The sequence below is a fragment of the Marmota marmota genome, unplaced genomic scaffold, assembly GCF_001458135.2.
Source record: "Marmota marmota marmota unplaced genomic scaffold, marMar, whole genome shotgun sequence".
Classification (NCBI taxonomy): Eukaryota; Metazoa; Chordata; class Mammalia; order Rodentia; family Sciuridae; genus Marmota; species Marmota marmota.
This window is the reverse complement of record NW_026000026.1, coordinates 64,154,427-64,161,908: the sequence shown is the minus strand read 5'-3', so window position 1 is coordinate 64,161,908 and position 7,482 is coordinate 64,154,427. Positions and strand designations below refer to the sequence as shown.

General features: G+C 31.6%; 1 long non-coding RNA gene across 1 annotated transcript in view; it reads left to right on the top strand.

Moving 5' to 3' along the window:
- The first annotated feature begins 2,234 nt into the window (after window positions 1-2,234).
- The window catches only part of LOC125619078, a 49,603-nt gene continuing 44,355 nt past the window's right edge, over window positions 2,235-7,482 (top strand). Inside the window, exons 1-2 of the long non-coding RNA XR_007350568.1 lie at window positions 2,235-2,363; window positions 3,907-3,961. This is a non-coding gene — a long non-coding RNA (uncharacterized LOC125619078). The remainder of the gene's footprint in view (window positions 2,364-3,906; window positions 3,962-7,482) is intronic.

Below are 7,482 nucleotides of genomic sequence, written 5' to 3'. Positions count from 1 at the left end.
CTTGCCTACCTTTGTAATATTAATAGCTTCCTATAGAGAGTTTCTACAATGGATGTGCTAGAGAAAGTGCTACTTATTGTAGTATAGTAGAGTGCCTTACACTGCATTCTGTGCAACAATAAATACTATAGAAAGGTTCTAGTGCATTTGATGATATCTGGCCAGCTTACCCATAATAACTCTGACTTCATTGTGGAAGAAGGCCCTTCTATGTTAAGGCATAAAATCCAATTGATTTTTATGAAATAAGATGCTATGAAGAAGAAATGCATTAAGTGTACCGTATCACAATAATTCCACTTTGTAAGCTAAATGGCTTTTGGAACATTGTTGAAAATGCTGTCACTATTCTGAGCATACATAAAAGAGCAAGATAAGGCCAATAATTTAAAAGTCAATGCTATTCCTATTCAAAGATTTCTTTCCTCAATTAATAAAGCATTTTCTCCTCTGTGTCCGTTAAAAACAAAATCCAAAATAGCTTTATATGATATGATCAGACACAGAGAAATATGTGAGTTATGTTGAGTCTATAAATTTTCTTTATTGCAATTTTTGAGAATCTACTAACTTTAACTTCTATTTAAAATACCTTATAAAATTTGTTATGTATATTTAAATGATATATTTTTGCTTGTTTGCATTTTCAATTGTTTTAAAGTTAACTTATTTTGAAAAATGTAGGAAACATTTCAAAAATGATGATATAGAAATGCAGACAGGAAAATCAAGTAATCTGATTTCTGGGACAGAATTGCTCTGTAGTGCTTTAAATCATACAAGGGTGTTCAATGATTATGGATAGATGGATTAATGGTACAAGCATTATATTTTTTTTTCTGACCCAATAACATAAAGAATATAGTATATTTCCATCAAAAATAATAGAGGTTCATGGTGACAGTGATTCTGTGAATAAAGAGAGTAAAGTAGATAGAAAACCAACCAACCAACTAACTAGTCAACCTGTCAACTAGTCAGCCAACCAAGTATCTCATTTGAAAAATGATTGTCAAATCTTCCCTGGGGAATATTTTTGAGAGTCAATTCCAACTGACAAAGTGAAAGAAGGAATGAAAGACACTTTTGAAAATCTTACTACCTATTATGGTAAAGCAGTATATATTTCATTGTTATTTAATGTATCCATGTTAAACAGAACTTCTTACAGGCTTTTTTTAAAAAAAAACTATCTGGTAATATTTTAAGAATTGCATATGTAATATAATTCATTGGCTGGGATGTGGCTCAGTGGTTAAGTGTCCCTGAGTTCAATCCCTAATTGATAGTGAATATCAATTTGGAAACTGAACAGTATACTTCTATAGTATGGTACATTATTCAGCTATAAAAAAGCATAAACTATATTTAAAACAACTCACTTGGAAAGGTTTTGTTAAGAGATTTTTAAGGGAAAAAAAGCAATAACACAAAGAAATATCTGATTTATTTTTTTTTGTGTGAAATAAGTAGCTTTAGGGCTGGGGATGTGGCTCAGGCGGTAGCGCGCTCGCCTGGCATGCGTGCGGCCCGGGTTCGATCCTCAGCACCACATACCAACAAAGATGTTGTGTCCGCCGAGAACTGAAAAATAAACGTTGAAAAATTCTCTCGCTCACTCTCTCACTCTCTCTAAAAAAAAAAAAAGACACACAGAATGTAGATTTATAAAAAAAAAAAAAAAAAAGAAATAAGTAGCTTTAAAATTGCCATACATCACTGTAAATAATTATATTAGAAAAGGAAAAATGTAAAAATAATAAACAAGTTACCTAGGGGTAGCAATGAGAAGTAGTTATGTGGATATAAGTGAAAGGTTACCAAAAGTAATTATTAATGATCATTTAAAAACAAAACCACTATGTACTTGACATTAAAATTCATCTGAAAGTTGGTGGCCAAAAACTGACAGAAGAAATTTGCTCCCCCACCCCCCAAATCTCTTGAAAAAACAAAACAAAACAAAACTGTAGCATATACCCCAAGTTATTTAACCTCTCCCTTCTGAGCATTCAGTTTTCTTCAAGTTAGGGATTTTTTTTTCTTCTTCAAACTTCCTGCACTGTAGAACAAATGACTATCTCACTTAAGATAATAAGGTTGTTACTGTTGTTACCCAGGTCTGTCATCCCATCCAGACCACAAGCTGCCCCATTCAGCAATGTGACCTAGATACCACAGCATAGCAGGAATCCCTGGGGCCTTAAATTGAACAGGATTCTTTTAACCCCCTCCCCCTACACTCCTGCCACTGTTCACAAGCTCTGAGGCTTTCAAATTCTGGTCTCTTTGGTTTCTTCATCTATGAAGTAGGCACAGTAACTTCTAACAGAAATGTAGAAAAGCCTCAGTGGACTGCATCTGTGAGTATTTGACTCAGTCCTTGGTACTTCAGAATCTCTCCATAAATGATAAGCTCTACAGTCATTATCTTATATGTCTCTCACATGTGCTTACATGCTTAGAATGTGTTGGTGTCACCAAAAATGTTTACTATTGTGGGTAGGTATATGAGCACTATTAATATAAAAGAAAGGTCCATGTATTATAATATATTTACATTAATAAACTACTTTTCACAAGTAGGGGGAAAGCAGAATTGATTCAAGATAACAAGATACTTCTATTTAAGTGCATGACTATCTGTGCCACATGATCTTAGTTGGATCTTACCCTTCTACAAATATACATTTGAAGAAGGAAAGTATCAATTATATGTATATGCATATATAATTGATATACATATCCATAAAATTAATATATAGATATATCAATTGTATGTATATGTGTGTGTATATATATGCTTATATATATATATACACACACACATATACACATATACATATACATACACACACACATACATTTAAACTAGGAATCTAGTGAAAATGATCATGATGCTGTTGAGCACTGAATCATTAATCATCACTTGCACAGTTGAGAAAATGTTCCAGCTCTTGCCAAATGCACTGTTTACTGAAAAGAAGCCAACATTTAACAGTGAAAAGATAACATACTTGGAAAAGTAAAATGAAACACAGAATTCATCTTGTGTATATTAAATATGTTTCTGAAAGATATTTAATTTGTGATTTGAACCTCAGAACTCCTATGTTAAGGCAGTGTACATGAGGAATTGTCTTCCCTGCAAAACTAGACTAAACACTTATGTATTTCTCAATAGAAACAACCTCTAAAGCAAAGCATCAGTAAAATTTCTTAAAAGCACCAGTAAAAATTGAAATTATTTCTTGGGTAAGAAAATTGTTCTTATAATAATACACTTGTTCTTTAAAATGAGTCCTATTTATTAAGATATTTAGAAGTAACACAAAGGAAGAGAAACAAAGTCATTACTAGTCTCATTACCCAAACACATGGTTAATGATTTGGTGCATTTCATCTAGTCTTATTCTTTTCCAAGGTTAAATTAATTGTCTATGTAGTTAAAATGTTGCTGTTTGTACAGGTTGCGTTTTGTAACACACTTAAAATTTTGTTTAATTCAAATAGACAAAGTATTAACTCAGTGATTTTGTATTTCCTTTTTCCTTACATAATGGGTGAATATTTGCCATTTCTGATTCAATCTTCTATTTTCTGCTAGGCTTCAAAAACAATGTCTGTCTAAAAATCATATAGTCAAATGGAAGAATAATTTACCATAGTATGTAAACTAATCTGACCTTTTTCTCTGTATATTTGACAAGTTTTCATGGAATCCTGAATTGGATATTGAATTTGATTAATAACTATATTTAAAATCTAATATTTTATGTAGGAAATTGCCTATCATCATGCTTTTAAAGAAGGTTAAAGAACTACTGTTAAGTCTGTTTATTCTGTGGCAACATGAAATGTTACAGGGGAAAAAGTCCTGGCTAATTCTTTTATGTTCCTTTTCAGCTGTGGCTGCTTTTCATTTACCATCCTGTAATGAAGCATTTGGTCACTGTCACCAGTAGGCATTAATTGCCAGGAAATACATATTTAAATAGCTCATATTTTAGAGTACTTTAGTGATCACAGGATTTTAAACAGTATCTACTTTAGATTAAGATGTCAGAAGTATCAAAACTTGTGAAGTGTTATGTGAAATAATCCACATGCTAGACAAGAATAATCTCAATAGAAAGCTATTACATAATCATCACTGTTTTCCCTGCACTGAGTGATAGTTCTTAATATTTAATTAAGAAGCCTAGTTACTCTGTTCAGATGCTGATCAAAATCTCCAAGAAAGCTTGGTTTTTTCAACGCTTATAATCTTCTAACTTTTATTTTATTTTGTTTTTATAATCCAGTTAATGCAACTAGGGAACCCAGCTTCATTATATTGTTGTTGTTGTTACTATTATTATCTATTGAGATACAAGCCAATGCCTATAAATGCCAAGTTGTGTTTCTTTGGGATATTGATTTTTGTTAAAAGGGGAATAAGCTCCAGGTATCTTTGACCTATATTAAATCTTTTTATTGGATAACATAGACAGGAACTAATCATAGGTGCAAAGGATTAACAGACACAAGAGAGTAGATTTTACATTTAAAAGTTTCTTCCGGAGACCTAAGAGAAGGCTTTCTTGTAAAATTGGATTAACCTTTGTGACACTTTCTTTAAAATACCTCAAAAAGTTATATGGCTTTGTTTCCCAACTCTGTGGGTAATCATATGGTCGTATAGGTTTTGTGGGTATAAACCTAACACTCTCAAGTTTTACTAAGAATATGAAATTTAAAAAAATTCCCCATTTGTCAGTTTCTAGTTTCCTTTATGCAGCTCTTTTCAATAAGGAAGACAACTTCAATAGCACTGGTCTGGAGCTCTGTGAATATCCCCACATCTGAGCTTTAGCTGAGAGCTGGCTTTTGCCAAGAATGTTTCTTCGTGGATCAATATGTCTCTTCTTAGTGAGTTGTATGTCAAAATGTTTTCCAAATCTTTTTTTTCTTTTTTTTTTTTTTTTGTAAATTGCAAATAGTTTTATGTGTACCTTACTTATGCAGATTGGATAGAGATAACATGCTGATGTTACTCAAGTACTTGTTTCTTTGCCTCATCTACTATTATTTCATCTTTTAACATGAAAAAGAGATTATTCCTTGAATTAGTATTGATCTATACTTCTTCACTTAGTGAATAGATAAAAAATGATCAGTTATGAGAATTTTAAAGTAAAAAATTACACTGATACAAAAGCCCAAAGAGTTCTTTTCTGAATTATTTTATTCATAAAATTAAACAGGACTATTTTTTTCTTTTACTCATTCTTATCCTTTACCTCATCATTTCTTTTCCTCCTTTAATGAAAAATAATGTAGATAAATCATTATCAGTACACGTACCATTTTAAATCAACTTAGTTACATTTTCAGTACATTATCAGTACAAGTACCATTTTAAATCAACTTAGTTTAATATTGACACGCTGTTTTGGAATTTCAACACACCTTAAACATTTAAATTTGTTTTTCCTCATGTGGAAAAGGTTTTCTCTAGGTACGTAAACTATTTTTATAATACTTTCTAACTTGATACTGACTCTTCAGTTACTTTTTGCCATAAAACATTTTTTTGTGAGGTGCCTTTTGCCAAACTTTTCACACTGGCCTCAAATTGTGATCATATCACATCATCTTGCAGATTTCTTTCTTTTTTCTTTTCTTTTTTTTTCTCTTGTGTATAAAGCATTCTTGGGTGTTGAACGGAGGAATTCAAAAAGCATCTTCTGCTTCCCTAGCACTAAGCACTATGAAGAACACAGAGAAGCATTGATGCATGGTTCCTAAATTTTACCCATAGTTACAGTGTACTCTATCTTTGGACCAAATTTCTGGTAGTATTTAATTTAGGTTCTGAGAAAACTGATGGAATCTTAGTAGCTGGGTTTACAGTGCAGTTTTATAAGCTCAGAAACCTTGTCTCTGTGAAACTGAATGAAGTCATAAGATCCAATTAATTCTCCAGTTTCCTCAACATTGCCCTTATATGGAATGGGCCAAAATTTGGCGTCTCCTTTAATATAACATTGGTTCTGTTACTAATGCTTAGCTTCATAAGAGCTGTTCTTGATCAGGTGTAGGATTCACATTTAAACTTTGTCTACAGTATTTCTCCAACCCATATTCATTCAATTGTTTCTATTCTACATTACAAATTGCCAGTCAACAATTTTTATTGCATGGATCTAATATTTATGGGGGTTCAGTTTAAAAGAAACAAATGATTCCATTTTGTTTATTGAGGTGAATGATGTTGATTAGTGAAAAAACACACAAAGAAATAAGAAGCTAAATAGTGCAATAATCATACTCTTTCAATTTATTTCCCAGGATTTTTCTTTTTATTTTCAGTTTTTACATTTAAAAAATCCACCTGTAATACCCTTTAATCTTATTATATTGACATTTTTCATCCTTACTATACTTCCATTTCAGAGAAAATATTCAGCAATATAGTATATTACACATAAATGAAATCCTTGCCCTGTCCCTGACAATGCTGTTAAATAAATAGCACAATTTTTAGAAAAATGTGTTTTTTCATCTTTCAAAAGGCAGTGACAACAAAACATGACCCAAAGTAAAAGGACTCAACTGAGTAAAAGAGTGTGTAAGGGATGACTTCATCTTCACTTATGTTTAATTTTGATACCTACAGTCTGCTATGCTGTTTGATTTTAAAATGATTTTAAAAAAAACACTCTGGAGCGATTATCTGAAATACTAATATGGATTACAACAAATCTATATGTTTGCAAGTGAGCTCATGTGTCAGACTATTAACAGACGTTCTCCTAACAGAGTTCTCAAAATTCTAAGTGTAGTTTAGAAATTCTCATGGGTATAATTTAGGTGGTATTTAACAATTTGCCAAACAGAGCAACTCTTGCCTAAGCAAACATTGCTCCTTTGTTCTAAACATGTTTCAAATATTATATACATGTATTTTAAGAGTTACCTTTTCATTTTAGGATGATTAACCACCAAATGAGAGAAATTCAGAAATTACGTATGTATACAAAAACAATACTATATACTTTAAATACTATATATGTTAATATCCACATGTAAAATAGCCATATTATTCGTGTGTATATACACATATATTCAAATTCTATATATACATATACATATTCATTTTTTTCCATTCAACAGAGTAGGACAAGCATCCCCCTTCACATAATTTTGCCATATACAGTAAACCCAGAAAGAATTGCAACTTTAATATGTGATTACTAATCTAAAGAGAGGAAAAGAGGGAGAGAAGGACAGAGGGAGAGAGTAAGGGAGGGAGAAAGAAGAGAGAGAAAGAGAAGAGAGGGAGAGAAAGAAACAGAAATGTACACCTCATTAATCATTTTAAACTAGATATGATAAAAATGGTATTTAAAAGTATTTTCCATAGTACTGAGAAAAATACTATTGAATTTCTGTTTAGTGATATCTGGCCTGGTTTTGAGACATCATCTGGGTTAACAA